This window comes from Canis lupus, chromosome 7, assembly GCF_011100685.1.
Source record: "Canis lupus familiaris isolate Mischka breed German Shepherd chromosome 7, alternate assembly UU_Cfam_GSD_1.0, whole genome shotgun sequence".
In the NCBI taxonomy this organism is placed as follows: Eukaryota; Metazoa; Chordata; class Mammalia; order Carnivora; family Canidae; genus Canis; species Canis lupus.
The window spans coordinates 4201718-4220466 of record NC_049228.1 but is presented as its reverse complement, the minus strand read 5'-3'; the positions used below and the strand labels follow the sequence as shown (position 1 = coordinate 4220466).

Genomic DNA, 18749 nt, shown 5'->3' with positions numbered 1-18749 from the left:
GACACACAGAGAGAGGCAGAGACACAGGCAGAGGGAAGAAGCAGGCTCCATGCAGGGAGCCCGATGTGGGACTCATCCCAGGACCCCAGGAATCACACCCTGAGCCGAAGGCAGAGGCTCAACCACTGAGCCACCCAGGCGTCCCTGATTCAGTTAGAATTCTTGTTGACAAGAACTCATCTCTCGAACCACCTCCTCAGCCTCCTGCTGCCAGTTGAGTTACCATGTCTCACATCTCTGATCAGAAGCCCACGGGTCCATTTCCAACGGGCTGCTCATTTTCACTGCAGCTCTGAACCACTCGGTAATCTAACCAATCCTCCACTTGTCCTCCCTCCTTCCCAAACCTTCTGGAACTCCAACTCTGGGATTAGCAAACTCGTCTATACCATCGGCCTCTTCTTCTGAATATCATTTCACTCATCAACTGAAACTTTGTAGCCTGAGCATCTTCTTCCTTGGAGAATCTACCAAAGAGGGGTGAATTGGCATCTCCTGCCTCTTTACTTCAAGGTTAGGGGTGGAAGAGGCATGGCCTTTGGTTCCTCATTGCTGTTTTATAGCTATCTCCTTCCTCTTTCAACATCCTGGCTCTTTGGAGGCCACAACATTCTTTTCCACCATCTCTTCTTGTTTTCATCTATCTACTATAAGCCACTCGTCCTCCTTCCTCCTGACTTTCACCTCTCACTCACTGCCTTATTTTTCTGTTCTGTTGCCATCATCATTCTTAGAAATGTCAACTTCTGCATAGGAAATAAATTTAACTGGTTTCCCAATTCCTTAATCTCCCCTTCAAAGTTCTTTCTCTCCTGTGCATTTTAGTTTCCAACGTCTGTGACCAAATCTTGGGCCCTGTAATCAGTAGCGATTGTTTCCTCCACAAAACTGATTTCAAACATTTGGTTTTTTGATTACCACCTTTTACTCTAGTTCATTTAAAAATATTTAATACACAAATGGGAAAATTTGTGTCATTTTTGGGGCGGAGTCCCTGGACACCAAGCCAGGACCAAACCCAGAAATGATCTTTGATATTTAAACACAAGGAAGGCCTTATTTATATTACTCACCAGCTTTCCCAAGTCCTCTGCTTAAATAGATCTGAAATTGATTCTTGTCAGGGAAGAAAGTTTCCCATTTTCTGCTTTTTTGTTATTTTTTTCTTTTTACATCCCAGACCTCCCCCATTGGACAGATAGGTAACCAAAAATGCCTGAGAAAAATATGACAACATTTTCTTTATGAACTCATCCTTATGTTCTGCATATGTTTTATTCTTCTCAATTCAAAACACTGAGATTATATATATAATTGCTATAAAATATATTTTAAAGTATATATATATATATATATATATATATATATATATATATACACAGAGAGAGAGAGAGAAAGAGAGAAAGAGAAAGTCATCTTTTTGCTGTTATTGTGAATCCTATTTAAAAGGAAGCTGGTGTCATCACAATGCAGTTTCTCATTTGAAAATAGTATTTCCGGTACTAAGAATTGCCAGAAAATACCATAATATGTAATTAATGGAATCTCACTGTTTTCATAGTCAGAAAAGTACAGACTTCAATATGTTAAAAAGTTAGTACTTAAAAATTTACTTTAAATTTTGCAAAATAAAATTTCTCATCAATCCCCATCAAAATATAAGATAATAAAGTTTAATGTTCTTGGTGGAAGAAAAGTGTGAGAGTCAAAACAGGTTCATTGCCTATCATTCTACCTCCATTAGTTCACTTTCTGTTCCTTCCTCTCCCCACTGAAGATACTCTTTCTTATTTTACTTTATCTGTGTTGAATTTTAATATGCGTAGCAGCATCACAGCCAGACAAGGACCAAATTAACATAATACAAATGTAGAGAAAATGCCATAACTTGGTTTCTTACAAACAAAATATGAATATGATATGCTGTCACCTGGGTTGCCAGATATTTGCATCAAAGCTTGTGTGTTTTTCATTGACTGAGTTTGTATTTTTATTTTCTAGCTTAAAACTGACATAGATAAATAAATGTAAATGTAGACTAGTTTTGCAAGTGATTAAGTACACTCAAATAATCCACAAAAATGTTATGTGACTTATAAAATCTGATTGGCTGAAGTCCTAATAAGTCTACCAAATTATACTCATTTCCTTATGGCCATCTATGCAATTAGGTCTGGAAGAGATAAGCATCTGTCAGAATAAGTCTACATTGTTCATTGATTTAACGGTCAGGCTTATTTTCTCCTCTGTTTCTGTTTCTAGTGCTTGTATTCATAGTAATTTTTCAGTTCCTAGGGATAGTAAACCAATTCAGATAATCGTTGAAAGAAAAGGTAACTTTTTAAGACCTGTAATTTAAAAATACAAGGATAGATTCAGATAGGGCTTGATCCAGAAGCTAAAATGACATAATCATCTTTCTCTTTTTCTTACTTCCTCCGTCCCCTTCTAGGCAGCTGTCCTCCCCGTTATTTATCTTCTCTTTCCTTCTCACTGGCTTCCTTCATGATTCCTTCTGTGTGGTGACTACAAGAAGTTTAAAAGTTCTAGGCTTATCCCATGCTAAGTTTGGCAGTCTGATTAGAAAGTTCTGTTAACTTTCCAAATAGTTAACAGAAGTCTTAGGAATGATCTTGATTCTAGGGCCCAGGTCATGTACTTATCCATGAACCAACCACTATGGCCAGGTGATAGAATGTTCTCATCAGCTAGACCTGATTATAAGCCCATCTCTGAAGCCAGGTGACTGGGTTCAAATCCTGCCTGAGTCTCGTGGGCCAAAGTTAGAAGACAGGAATTTCCGGATGGCAAATCTGGATGCAATTATTTAAAAGGAGAGATTAGGGCAGGAAGAGAACAACATTGTATACTAGAGAACTCATTTGTAGGCAACAGCAGAATTGCTGTAGCTTTATAGTTATGCACTCTCGTTTACGTTAAAACGTATGATTCATTGGTCTTGCTTTCCTAAGTTGTGGACACTGCACAAGTGTACAAGTGTGCTCCATTTAAGTGGTCATCAGTTTTGTTTAAAATTTCGTTTCCAACCAGGTAGGAGTATCAGAAGAAAAAAAAAAGAGGAAAGACTCTTCAAATTGGTTGGAGTTTTATTGAATACGAGAAATAGTAGTGTTGGCAGCTTGGATCCAGGTTGAAACAGAATGTTTTTTGAGAAACTCTGAGCACCTAATCATTGACTTCTTTTTTTTTCCCCCCACTTCCCAATCCTTGAGAATTTTGTGTAGACAGTATTTCTCCACAAACACCTAATAAAAAGGGAAATAGGAAGGAGAAGTAGGGAATTTTAAATAGATTTTTGAGCTGCCACCTGGTTTTTATCAAACTCACACTCTGATATTCATTAGCCTGCCTTGATGTCTGTTAGTCCTCGTGAACATAAGATAGTGCTTATTTTAATGACTGCTGAAGACAGGCTTGTTTTTGAAGCCAGTAATAGTTTTGAATCATTTAAGCTGAATCTTGTGTCTTCTCTGAAATAATTAAAAGATGTGCTAGCTCCAGTTTGCCACTGGCTGTTTGTATGAACTTGAGGATTATGAAGAGAATTAGAAATAAACTGAAGTAAAAAGTTTTTCGATGTTTCAGCTCCCTCCCTTCAACCAAAAAGAAGCATTTTAATTATTCAGCATAAGTTGTATATTTTCACTGTGTAAGGACCGATTTCAGAAATTTTATATGGAATAAGAACTTGTGTGGTGAACATCCTGGGTACAGCTGATATTTTAATGAGATAAATAATAATTATCGTTTCTAAAGGTACACTTCAATGTGTTACAAAGAGATTTTAGTTTTTCTGTTTACAACACACATGAGTTTACAGAAATAAACACAGAAACCTAAGGTTTTAGAAAGAATTTTGGCCCCTGCTGTTGAATTAGGACACTGGCTATAACGAGAATGTATTTGTTGGACTAATATATTTTTAGTAGAGTTGGACTAAGTGCCACAGTAGGGTTATAGTCAAGGTATAATCAAAGTGGTGGAAGAGAGCAAGAGGGTCCAGTCAAAGTGGAGCTCAAAGAGTACATTGGAATAAGCCAGATGGACAAGAAGATGGGGGAGAAGGGAAGGAAGAAGGAAGAAGGGTGTTCCAGAAAGAAGGGATATCATAGACGTTAAATTCCCAGTCTTAGATGCCTTGAGAACTTCTAGAATCTGTAGAGCTGGGAAGTAGAATGGGTAACTGGGGAGGATCATTTGAAGATAGTGCTGCTGATGGCTGAGGTGGGCAGGACCCGGACTCACAGAAAACCTTGGAGACCATGTTGTAACCCATTCCCTTTTTCTTACAGAGATGAATAATAAAGGGGGTGTGTTGACTATAAATCTTTGACTTATATGATATCTCACTGCTCCTTTCTAAAGACTTCATTGAGGCTTATTCTTTGAACAAAATCAAGTCTAACCCCTTAGCTCAAAGCGAATAGCTTGTCGTCCCCTTTTTGTTCCCTTGGGCGTATTGTATTCTTAAAGTCACTGTTTCCCAGATGACACTATATTGTTTATTGCGCTGTGCCCTTTGCCTAGAATTTCCACCTCCTCATTTCAAATGCCACCTTTCCATAAAGGTTTTGCTAATTCCAGCTACTTCTCTGTTTTGCTTTCAGGGAAAACATATTCTTTCCCAGTTGTGATTTTAAAATACTTTCTTTTTTTCTAGCTTTCTTTATACCATTCCTCACTTCTCTCTTGAATTTAGATTATATTTTCGCGTGTGTGTGTATATATATATTTAAATATATGTGTGTATGTATGTGTGTGTGTGTGTGTGTGTGTGTGTGTGTGTAGGCACATATGTATATATGTACTTAAATCTCATTACTAAATTTTAAGATCTTAGACAACGGGAATTATCTAAATATATTTGATTAATCTCTCCTCCTGGGAGAATGTAGCTTAGTGCTTTGAACTGAGTGTTGCTCTAGTTGAGAGAAACAGAAAGAGAGAAAGAGAAAGGAAAGGGAGAGAGAGAGAGAGAGAGAGAGAGTACTATATCATTGTAAATAGATTTTTTTTTTTTTTTTTAGGGAGCGCATCACCTTGAACCATCTCACTTGATACGTCACGTGTGAAATAGAGAAATTAGTAAGCTACTTTTCCAATTGAATTATGGTCAGAACAAAACCATGGACCTTCATAAACCACTTTTCAAATTGCCAACACTTAAGAGTTTGCTTTAAAGAAAAGGTCCTACTTGAGTAAGAGTTTGGGCAAACGTGGTGGAAAAAAAGGGCTCTAATAGATCTAACAATCTTCAGTAACTATTACCTCACCTTTGAAAAGCCTGATGAATCTCATATAATTGTTTCCGGATAAATTAATAGAATTTGATCTCCTCAAACGTCCATACATCTCAATTTTTTTTTTTTTTACACTTTGCCACATAATCCTGGATTACTGGAGTTCATCATATATTTTATTTTCTAAGCTTCTAGGTGTATTTCAGTCTCTCTACTGGTGCCAGAAGAAAAAGTGCTTTGGCAGTAACATTCAATGGAAAATCCATCCTCGGATACACTAGGACGCAGCTGACACGCAGGGCACGTGTGAATTTTACAGACAGATTTAGTGGGCTGTTCGGCAGCAGGGAGATTAAGGAGCTGAACTCAGTAGTTTCATAGACGCTGACGTTATTCGACTTCTGGTAAAAAGCATTGCATAGGTTGCAGGTCGGCTCCACATTTAGCCATGTACAGTAATTTAAGTATCTTAAGTGACAGCACTTCTGTATAATCATAATCTTATTCTTTGACTACTTGGAAAAATTTATCGGAAGAAAAACATGATTCAGTATGTTGAGCTATTTTCACCTCACAGAACAATATTATAAATTTAATAAATTACAGTCTGAAAGAGAACAGCACATTTGCTACTTTACTTTTGAAAATATTTGCTTTTACTTGAGCTGATTTTCGAAAAGAAACGTTTTTGGATGACTCTTAATGAAAAAGTATCAAAGACCTGTTTTATCTTTAAGAAAGATTACTGGTCCTGCCGAGGGATACTGACATCAGTGGCCATGGGAGTTTTCCAGAACATACCACCTCTCTTTTGCTTTTTCTTTGTCTTCCTTCCCTCTCTGCTTTCTAGTTATCCCTTTATCTTCTTACTCTATCCTCCTTTTCTTTCTCATTAAACTCATTTTTCTCTTCAGTTTATCCTACTCTCCCCCAAACCAGTGACACTTAAATGTTACTTAATATTAATGTCAGAAATACTGAAATGCAAAGCAGTTGTTTTGACATTTCAATCTTTTTCCCCTTTCTCTTTTTCCTGTTTCCTTCTCTTTTTCTATTCTTCTTTCCTTTCTTCCTTCTTTCTTTATTTTTAAGGAAATCTGGAAATGTTCTTTATAGCTTTGATTTCTTTAGGCTTTCAGGTAATTTACTATATTAAAAACATTTGTTTTAAGACAAAAGAAACTTTTGATTTAATCCCATTAAAATGGTATAGATCACCATTTTCTTCTATAACATTATTTATGGTGAATGTGTGTGTATGTATGTGTTATTTTAATTTCCATAGGACAGTGTGGTCAGAGAGAACATAAAAGCTTTCATACAATGTTTGAGTCCTTTTGTGCAAAATTTTCTCCTTGCTACCATGGGTTGATAATCCAGCTGACTCCTGAGTATCTCCAATGTGATGGGGATTTCTCCCCATATTTCTCCTCAAAAACCCTCCATTCTTGTATTAAGGCTCAATTTTCATTTACATTTGTCTTCTGCTCCCCATTCTACCTTTCCTACTTTTCCCACTTTTCCCCTTTGCAGCCATTTAGAAAAGTCAACTTTTTTTTTTCAGTAGTAAAGCACTTCATGTTTTAAATATGTTATCATAAAATATCCTAGAAGGGTACATGAAAACCACTAAAAATGACTACTTTTGTGTAATGGAACTAAGACTGGAAGATGAGGGAGAAAATTCTAAAAATTATGACTCACTGGATTTAAAGCATACATATTTATATATTAATTTGATTCAATATTGTAATCATTATTATTATTTTAGAAGACCTTAAGTTCTTTCCAGTCCCTTTTAAAAAATGTAGATACATGTTTTTTCAACCTTTTTCTCATATAATAATTATTTTTAGGCCCTGCTTCTTATTTTCTTTGCTAATGCTTTTACTGTCTTTTGAAAGTTATTTGAGTGTGGCAGCTAGAATGGAAACAAAATGATAAATTTATTTGATGGTGATTCAGTTGTATGTGTACTGACTTCTCCGAATTTGTATCATATGTTCAAATTAGATAGCATTTAGCATACAATCCTTATCCATGGTACAATACAGCAATCCAATCTTAATGGAAGAAATTCTATTCTTAATAGAAGAAATGATAGTTACTAAAAATTGAACCAAAGAGATTTTAATAGAAAAAATGGCTTAAATAAAAATATAATTGTTTTCTACACAGAATGGGAATGGGATCTCAATTTTTATATTGTGGGTTTTCTGACCTAACTGTGTTAACTGAGTGGAGAAAAAGAAAATCTAGCATATTATTCTTCTAAACATAACATACACACAAAAATAAAATATGTTTTTAAGGATATTTATTATTTTTCAAATGCACATTTTTCATATTGATTTGTAATGAAAAATCTACTTTTCTTAAGAAATATCTAGCCTATTTTATTTTTTAATTTAATTAATCAAAAAATTTTCTTTTCAGTAATGTAGAGACATCTAAAATAATAGCATCTTAGATGGTCAAAAAAGTGGTTTCTTTTTTTCTTCCTTTCCACCCAAAAGACCAATGTTTTTTTTAAACTTATTTATTTATTTATTTATTTATTTATTTATTTATTTATTTATTTATAATATTTATTTATTTAGAGAGACACACAGAGAGAGGCAGAGACACAAGCAGAGGGAGAAGCAGGCTCCTCACAGGGATCATGCCCTGAGTCGAAGGCAGACGCTCAACCACTGAGCCACCCAGGCATTCCAAGACCAATGTTTTATGGTGAAGTAATAGTGAATGTACCATATATTTAAAAGCCATATGAAAATGTCATGGTTTTCACAAAGGTAAAGAATATCACCATACCAGCTGAAGTTATGGATTCAACATCTTCATGGGTTAATGACATTGAAATAAGCAAAGTCTTGGACCTAGTGAAGGGTGCAATATAGTAAGTAAGATGTTGCAAGCCATGGCTTTTATGCTATTTGTTGATTCTGTGACTCAATTTCATGAGTCAACTCATGACAAGTATATGTGGAATCTAATGAGAAAGTCTGTCTAGTGGAATGGAATTAGCCTTGGAGAAGTCTGTTGGTGAGAGAAATCTGAACCTTGAGTTTCAGTGGCAGTTCTAGTACTGAAACCAATTAGCTGGGTGCCAGTTAATCTCTCTGTGTCCGTTTCTTTGTCTATTAAATGAGAAGATTAAACTACATCAATAGGCAGCTTTATGCTTCTGACCTTTTGTGATTCTAGGGAAATCTGAAAGACTACATTCAGAAGGAAAACCAAACAGAAATATTCCATGATGGGACAATAGCAAGCTTCTGGGTCACCAGCACTTTCTTAAAAATGTTAATAACCTTTGTTAGCAGCTGATTTCTTCTCTCTTTTGTAGTAAGGAAGACTCAGTCATGAAGCAAGATGCAAAGCAATTAGATAAGAGATCAACTATGCCAACAGTTCTGAGCATGAGAGCATTTCTGGCTCCCTCTCATTATTATAAATCTCTTATATAAAGGGGTCCATACTTGCAAAATTTCTTTTTCCATTCAGTATCTACATAAAAATGTAGAGAGAGAGCTAAAAATGATCAGCCTGTGAAAATCCGTGATTGAATATAGATGAAAACAGTTCTAAATATCTATAACTCTATCTATTTGTTTTAATAATAGTTGGAAATTGTCATGAATCTCAGTTAACATTCCAAATCCATGCAGTATTATTGGGCATTGATTGTTAAGAGACTGCTTTCAAATGTGCAATGATTTCTTCAACTGTTCAACTCAGTATTTCTACAGATTCGATTTCATTGTTAAAAGGAACGTTTATACACATTATGCATGGAAGAAGTAAATATCAAAGAAGGTGACTATGGAACCAACAGCTACTTCCTCCATTATGGTTCAAATATAATATACTTCAAAACAAAATGCTAAAAATTTCTTACTCTTGTAGCATAATCCTTCTGGGTATAAAAGAATTTCAGAAAAAAATAAAACAAACTTTGAGACTCTTGAGACATAAATCTTTCTTTGTATTTTCAAATTAAAGAGTAATTAACACACTGAATTTATTGAGGCCAGATTTATGAAACTTGAGGTAGGAATCTGTTTTCTGAAAAATTCTTGTGAAAATTTGAAAGTTGAGAAAAAGTGCTTATTAAGAAATAGCATTCAAATAAATAGAAAATTATGAGTGATTTGATGGACAATGAACACTGACCATTGCTCACATATTGTGGAAAGTCTTTGGGATTAAAATTTGTTTTTTTCATTCAACCCACAATTTAGAAGAAAATTCCCAATTTTTGGAATGTGAATCAAAGAAAAGTTATGACTACAACAAAACTGATTTTTATCATTCTTTTTTTTAGTGAATTCTTCTCATAGTAGAAATTATTATAAAAGAATTCTTGAAGAATTCACTGTGGCTTTGTAACCTTCCCTACTTCCATAGTTGAAATAAAACTGGTAAACTCATGAGATTAGGTACTCCCACAAGACTGTAAGAGCTTCCTGGCTTTATGCTGGCCAGAAATAACAGCACAGAGTGTTTTTACAATAATCCTGCTTTTGGGTAAAAACAGGAAAGGGAGAGGCCTATTAAAATTAAATATTTTATAAGATGAACCAGAAGAAAAACAGAGAAGTTTCCTTTTAGTTCAGGGGAAATTAAAATTGACTCTGATTATATAAATTATTAACTTACTTATTTTTGAATAAGCAATTTATACCAATATTCCCTTAGCATATTATAAAATTTCTATTCCTTCTTTCTTTTTTTTTCCCTTCTCTAAGCCTAGGCTGCCAAGCCAAGGTGACAATATTTAATTCCCTCCTCTGCCCTACTTAGAATATTCACTTTGTTGGAAAGATCCACCATTGTACGTTGACATCAATTCTCAAGATCAGATCCAATATTTGTGTACTTAGGGAATTTTTCCAATATTTCTTAGGTTTGAAATAGGCTACCAATACCTTCTTATTTTGTTATTATATTTCTCATCAGCAGCAATCCACATTTGGATCAATATATCCAGATATCAAATATAAATTATCCAGCATGAACTGCTTATGTTACTCCAAAGTCCCCATTCTAATACTTTGTAAATGACCAAAAAAATCTCCTATTGTTAATAAATATAGTATTATTTTTCCAGTGTTGAAGGGGAGAGCATTATTATCTAAATGGACTGTCAGGAAGAGATGAGCTTTTGCCTTTTTGTGTTTTCCTTTTGGGTATCCATTCTCGGGGAAGACAATAAACATATTTCTTGTATCTATCTATCATGGTTATTTTCCTCTATTCCTTTTGAAATGGCATCAGTTTTTCTTCTGACACTACTGTTTTTCTTTTTCTAGCATGGCAACCTTGGGCTAACGGCATACATCAGTAAATGCTATGCTTTTTCTTTAAGGCTTTTCTAATTTTTAATTAAAAAGAAGAGCTAGACTCTTGCTGATCACCTACAGGAGTGTGACTCTCCATGGTTACCTGTCACTCAAAGAGCTCCAGCTCTGAGGAATGCTAATTAGTCCCGCAAAAGCACCATAATTGAACTGGAGAGAGACTGCCGGAGGTGCAGGTCTGCCTTCATTCACAACAGTCTTGCCATCTGAATGGAGGGAGCCGTCCTGACAATGTGAGGGAATAAAGGAAGATGGGGAGGAAAAAGAAAAACAAAATTCCATCTGCCATTTTTTACTCTCAGTTCTAAAGTGATTATCAAGATGTAACCTGGATACCACGTTGTTACTTGGGTAAAAAAAGAAAAAAAAGTTTTCTTTAGCCATAAAATAATAAGCCATAGCATCTGCTTGACAATGATCACTATGATGGCTAATACGTTTGAACTGTATAAAAATGAATCATCTGGCAAATCAATGCAGGTAGTCATAATGGTGATAATAAGTCTATGTTTGGGGGAAAATAGTCTTTTATTTACATGAAGGTAGTATTTGAACCCAGACAATTGGCCCTTACACAAATGTTTCTTGGTTATTTTTTTGGAGAAAAGAAAGTTCTTGATATTGCAATATCCCCCAAGCTTAGACAAACATGTATACTGGCATTTAGAGCACTGAAAGGAAAATGTAAGATTTAGTGGATAGAATCTTAGGCCATAATTTAGAGTAAAAAAATTAAGATAATTAAATACATTTCATCTCCTCTTAACTCAGTACTAAATATTAATGTGGGAAATAGATGCAAAAATATTATAGCAAATTCATACACATTAAGGAATGAAGTAGTTCTTGATGGCAAGCTTTCTAACTTCCGATTTTCATATGATTATGGAATCATAGTGTTTTGGAACTATAGGCACTTTAGGTAGATAGAGCCAGGTATAATTTGGAAACTGTGGTTCAAAGAAACTGTCACTAGCCCCCTATCCCATAATGAATGATGGATGGAGCTGACAATAGAATTTGAGTCCCTTGGGCTCAAGTTTATCATTTGAAGCCAAGAATACAAGGCAATAGATGAAATCTTATTTGATTCTAAGATGAGGTGGTGTATAGTTCCAGATCCACAGGTCAGAGGACTTTGTCCCCTCTTTTGTCATAATGCAGCCTCTGCAGCACTTGGATTAGTGTCCAATACTTCATATATATTTGTTGAAAGGATAAATGAATGGCCACATTCTTACAGGACTTGAATATTTCAAATTAGTTTCCATATTTAAAATGCTCGTCCATCCAATTAGATAATTTTCCACACTTTTCTTCTTTGTTCATGTTAGGCGTGACTCAGTCTGGAAGTTAAATTGGGCGTGGTGATTTTTGACAAACATCTATTACTAGAATAACTGGGAATCATTGTTATCCTAATTTACTTGGCCATATGTTATAGACTAGTTACTTTTTCCTTTAGAGAAGCAATTATAACATACCTCAAGCAACATGCATAGTAAGCCTAACATATGAGAATAAGGGAAACAAAGGAAAACACAATACTGTCCCCATTAGGTGGAGCAGCTATTATAGTCCAGGTACACACATTATATCATTCTTAAAACACATCTCTTGTTTGATATTTTATACACATTTTACAGATGAGAAAACCAAGTTTCAGAACATGTAAGTAATTACATCATACAGTTAATAAGTGAAAGAGCCAAGATTTAAACCCAAAGGATTCTACTCCAAACCTACGCTCTTTTCACAATACCTTGCTTCATTACAATTTCCAATTACGGTCTCCTCATCTTTTTAACATGCAAGTCCACACAACTGAACATCAATTCTCTTTAGCATTCTGATAGAATTCTGATCATCTGTATCATAGTATGGGCAACATTATCAACGGTGACTCTTCCAACTCTTAACCATCTGGCTTTGGCTGGAGTAGTCAGGGAAGGCTTCCAGAGGTGGTGAGCTTAGGGCTGACACCTGAAGAAGGAAAAGGGGCCAACTAAGCTGCCATCTTGGAGAAAAAGAATTCAGGTAGAAGGAAGAGGTTCAAAGGCCATGAAAATCAATAAGATATGTGTGTTTGAGGAATATATATGATAAGTACCTGGAGCAAACTGATTCAAGTAAAGGGATGGTGGAAGTTGATGTCGGAAAGATAGGAGTTTTTTATTTTAGTTTTTGTAAGATCTTATAGGCACGTAAGGAATTAGGGTTGTATGCCATTTCCAGTGGGAAGCAACGCCAGAGTGTTAAGTGGGGATGGACTATACTATAAAAGATTGCTGAGAGAATAATAACATCACAGGGAGCAAGAGTAGGAGTAAGGGGCCCTGCTAGGAGACTGTTCTAACAGTTCCAGACAAGAGATCAGAGTTTCAGCAGCGGAGAGGATGGGAAGTCATCAGGTTCAAGGATGTATGATCAATTTGAGGGACATAGTAAGATAATGTTTTTTAAAAAAATATATTTAAATTTAGTTAATTAACATGGAATGTATTATTGGTTTTGGAGGTAGAGGTCAGTGATTCAGCAGTCTTATATAACACCCAGTGCTCATGACATCATGTGCCCTTCTTAATGTCCGTCACCCAATTACCCCATCCCCCACGCCCTCTCCTCCAGGGACCCTCAGTTTGTTTCCTGTGATTAAGAGTCTCTTATGATTTGTCTCTCTCTCTCTGATAAATGAAATAAGTCAATCAGAGAAAGACAATTGTCATATGATCTCACTCATACATGGAATTTAAGAAACAAAACAGAGGGTCATAGGGGAAGAGAGAAAAAAATAATACAAGATGAAATCATTGAATAGCCCAGGTACATGGAATATTCTCCAAACATGTTTTTAGAAAGAATAAAGGAAGGTTGAGAATTTAAACTGCTTGATTGGTGGATACTCAATGAATATCTCACTGTGACAAAAAAAAAAAAATACAATCTAATGTGAAACACGGCTACTATTTTAAATAATCAATAAAAATAAATATCCTCAGGATCAGAATTAATGGTAAAACCTACATCATTGTACCATTCAAGAAGCAACTTGTATTCAGAAAATAAATGATAGTTGTGAGATTTCTTCTTAGAATCATTTGGGTAGGCTTCAAAAAAAAAAAAAAAAAAAAAAAGGAAAAGCAAAGCCATAATTAAAGGCAAGTCCAATGGATCAGTTTACCACACCTTTTCCCACCTGGTAAGTAAGAAGTCACATCTTGTCAAATCTGCGTTGCTCATGTGAATGGAATGCTATGAAGAGACCAGCCCTTCTCCACGCCCTGAACTCTTTCCTTTCCACTTTAAAGTGAAATATATAAAAAATAAATTTGACTTCTGGTATGAAGAAACTGGGCAAAAGCATAAGAACCTGAAAGCAATTATTAAGAATCCTCTGATTTTGCCTCATCTTATTTACAATTTGTGCACGAGCGTGTGTTCATATTTTTATATAAAGGCCTTTTCTTGTGTTCCAATAATGGCTCCTATTATTTTTATTAGCACAATGGATAGGGTTTAAACTTCCTTATTGAGCATGAGCATCAACACATAATAATGTGGATTAACAACCAAAAATGTCAAATTTTAAGTCTGTTCTAAAATCAATAAAAGGCCTTTTGCTGAATTTACTTATTAAGAATATTTCCATCAGTGTTCAAGTTTTGTTCCTGGTATTTTGCCAGAGAATTGTAGAGCTATTACTCACATTCATTCCCCTTATCTAAGTGATTGTTCTTTCTTTCCTCTTGCCTTGAAAACTTACATATTTAATTTCTGCTGTATTCATTTTTCCTTTTTCATACTTTACTTTTAAATATTCTTTATATATTTACCTGTTTTCAAGCCTTCTCAAATCTTTTCCAGAAATGTATTTGGGTCAGAGGAGTGGGCTGAAGGGAAAGATTTCCTTCATGGTAGAAGTATAGATAAAAATTGCCACTTTAATATGCTTGCTTTCTCTTTTATGAATCAGATATTGAGACCTCCGGCTGGTGATATGCAGCCTGGAGTTCATGTCATTTCTTCAGGGCTGAGTGTGGATGGATCATTAGGTTATACGTGAGCAGCAAATTGCTCTACATTCAAGATGTGTACCCAATGGATCATTCCATCATTTTATTTATTTATTTATTTATTTATTTATTTATTTATTTATTTATCTGCTGAATATGTCTAATGCCTTCCTTTTCATATTCCTAACTCCAATGAACTATTTCCCTGATCTTCACTATTATAAAAGGAAACTGGACCAATAGAGTAAATGATACTCATATGGGTGAGGAGGCTGCGAGGCTTAAGTGACACTAACAAGTTAACCAACGGCTATAGAGGTAATTGGGCCAACAATTTCTGATTCTGAAACCAGTAATGCTCAATATAGTCACTCATTATCTCTGTGCTTTCTATTCTCTTATGCTTGAAATTAAGATAAAGTGAAAAACTATCAACATAAAATATTTACGAATTTGTTCAATTTGACTGCCATTTATCTTTTAACATTTAAGAAGTCAATGATGCAGAGTGATAGACTCTGTGATTGTCCCTTAATATCTTCTGCGGTAATAGTAGAGATCACATTTCCAGCTTGCTGTATGGATCTAGCGACAATGTGACTAAGTTCCGGTCAATGAGATGCAACAGGTGTAGTGTGAACAACTTCAAGGCCATGCTTTAAGGAGCTGGGGTATGTTGTCCCTTCTTCTTTACCCCTTTCTGATGAAAGAAATGTGGACCTAGTAGTGAGCCATCTTGGACCATGTGGATGGAGTCATCTCCCTAGGAGTGGCAAAGTATCATGAAGGAAAAGGGTATGAGCCTCTCATGACTTTGGGAACAGAGCCATAAGGTAACTCAGACTCATAAGAGGGATAAATAATCCATCCTGTGTCTTTGTTGCATACAGATCAGTCTACAATCCAACTAAGACAGCCTATATAAATATAATAGCAAAAAAATATATGACATACATAATATACACAACATAATCCCATATATAATATATAATATAATAATATATAATATATAAACAGTATAAAATTCAAATCTGGTTTTGAAATTATGTTAAAATTAACTATAAAATGCTGAATTCAGTCTCATCCATTATTGTGAATACTCCCAGTTTAAGATATGCTGATTTTGTTACACATGGGAGATGCATTTCTATTCAGATGAGAGAGAAATGTCTTGTCTTAGCTACGTTTATCCATAAGTTTGCATTGTATAGTACAGAATTAGCAATGTATTGGAATCAATGCATGAAAAGAAAAAATGATCTGTGTAACAGCACTTACATACATGAGAATCATGTATTTCAATATTAGAAATCAGAAGTGTTTTTGAAACAGTGATTTTGTAGTGTCTCATAAGGTTCCTCACTTTTTGGAGGATAAGATATAACATTCAATATTACCGAGGAAATTACCCCCAGCCTTACTAAATCTAATGTAGTGGTGTAATTTCTATATAAGATATAGAAACTAGAATAGCCAAAAATGTTAAATAGTATTTTTACTTATTTATAATTTATTAAATTATTTATTCTTTATTCCTTAATAAGGATAAATGTATACATGAGGATGGAGGGAGAACCATAAAGCCAAGAGATGCTGAAGCTGCCACTGGGCTTACTGGTTAGTTAGTAACTCATTCTCAATGAGTATCAGTTCTCAAATTTGTGCCACGGAACAATCACAAATTGCTTCATGTCAATGACATCCGAGGTTTCTTGAGAATTAAAGCCTTGAATCATAGGTTTGTAGGAACCAAAGATCTGCATTATGGCATTTTATGCTTTTTTCTGTTTGACTCTCTGGGGAGCATTTTATGGCAGATGTTACCTAACCACACCTTTAGTGATTACCCAGGAATCACTCTGGGCCAGAACCAGCTCTGCTAATAGAGTAAAAGACAACTCTGATAGTAGCTGGTGATGAGTAGTGGGCCTATCCAATAGCGACTTGTGTAATTTCTTGGTTTGTTGCTCACAACTTTTCCAGGTATTGCTTGGAAAGTATTAAGACTTAATCACATAAAACCAAAGGGCTCTGGGTGAACATTGTGTTTACAAATAAAACATTGTAGGTAACTCTGGGAACGTTCTAGCTAGTTCTAGCTGCTAATTTGACTTCTTGGATGGTGACTGGACTATTACAGTGGAAAAGATTGTGGTAGTGATCACCTATCCACAAAAACTGCAGAAACTTAAACCACGTACTGTTATATGTTAATTTAAGGGTCCGAAGCAGAAGTAATGTGTGAAAGAAGTCTTTCTAGGGGGGATTGGCATAGGTTTCCTAATGTAGCTGTTATCTATTGAGTACTTACCAAGGTTTAAAAAGTGCTAAATACTTTCTATGGATTATCTCACTGAATCATTAGAGTAATCCTATGAAGTAGTTACTATTATCGATTTAAAAAGGAGACAGATTTAGAGAGTTTAAGACCATTGCCCCAAATCACACAATTAGTAATTGTACCAGGATACAAACCCAAATTTCTCTGATGCCAAGGTTTATGCTCTAAATATGAAGTTACCAATTCATTTATTAACAGAACAAATAACCATATTCCATTTATTATGAGAAATTGAATCAACGTAATATACATATTTAAGACAGAGTAGATCAGTGTTTTGTACAGCAAAGATTTTTTCCAAATAAGCAGTTGATTTGATTTTATATATATGGCCCCTGTTAGAATCTCTTTTTTCCAAAGGCTGTACTTTGTTATGGAGGCTTTCAGCAAAATGCACTTAGTCTTCCAAGCATATTGCTCAGTATCCTGGTATGCTTTGTTGTTCCCATGGAGATATTTGGACGCTCATTTTAGTCTTGCTTTTAGTAGCAGAGGACCCTCTAGAGCTTTGGACGGCTTTGCGGTATTACTGAGTGACTGCAGGTGTCTAGAGAAGATAATGCAACCAGATTCATTGTATCTTTAATTGGATCAACATATAAATGATCAGCAGTTAAATCCATATTTGGGAAGTAGAACTTGGAATTGAAATCATATCTATGTAAGTTGAAATAATATAGCCAAATCAATGTTTAAGATAGGATTTTTTGTGGGGTTGAAAGGTTTAGCAAAGAAACAGAGTTGGAAGAAAAAAAGAGGAATCTTCACTTTCCAGATGTTATGGTACGTATAAATTATTTTGAAAGAAATTGGATGATATGAGAAAACCCCTATCAATAACAAACCATGTAAAACACAATCAAAATGACATTGAAATATATTGTTGTCTCTCTCAACCATTTTTAACAAATCCAAATGGATTTATATACTGAATTCTGACACATTTCATTTAAAATAATGGTGTGAAAATCTTTAGGATTGATTACACAGGAAAGTTGTAAAGGGAACTGAGATAATAGATCTGAAATTAATTGAGCTTCACTAAAGAACAATCTGACGAAATTAAAAGATCATATCTAATTACGAAAAATATTTCATTTCTTTATTTTGTAACATTTAGAATGTAACATTTTCAATCTCTATCCATGACACATTTTTTAGAAGTGTCATTTACTACTTGATGGTTTCAGAACAACAAAAGAATCGGACATTTCTGAGTTTATTATAATGATGTGGGGGTCTGCATTTATTCCCATTATGTTACTAGGGAGAATATGTTCCTAGTGAATTGAGGTGTGGTGACTTTTCTATGGCCTCCCACCTTGTCTCTATGGAAGCCGACCAACAATTACATGCCACGGCATAATAGTTCTCCTTCAAACTTGGACATTGTTGGTGGTGAGCTTCTGAATACAACAAGAAGAGAACACAAATAAAACTCAAAACAAGACTCTCCATCCAAAACAGAACAAAGAAAAGCCAAAGCCTAGAGAACTGCATTAGAAGCAAGGCATACTGTTATTATCTCATTAACTGATAATACATTTTGTTAAAATTCGGTGTCATTTTGGGTACTGCTAGATGGGAAGAACAGATTACTTCTCCTGGGTGTAGATGCTCAAAAATCTCATTTTTTTTGTCCCTCTACAGTGTCTTACTGAGTAAGTAAAACAAAAAATGAATCATGGTTTCCCTGACCAACTGCTAGAAGGTCTGCCCTTGTTAGACTAGGCCGCCTCCATAAAAATGAAACTTGCACGTAGTAGCCAAT

General features: G+C 35.0%; 1 long non-coding RNA gene across 1 annotated transcript in view; it reads left to right on the top strand.

The window, feature by feature from the left end:
* Positions 1-18749, top strand: part of LOC119872654 — a 64122-nt gene that overhangs the window by 23194 nt on the left and 22179 nt on the right. The gene's annotated exons all lie outside the window — the stretch shown is intronic.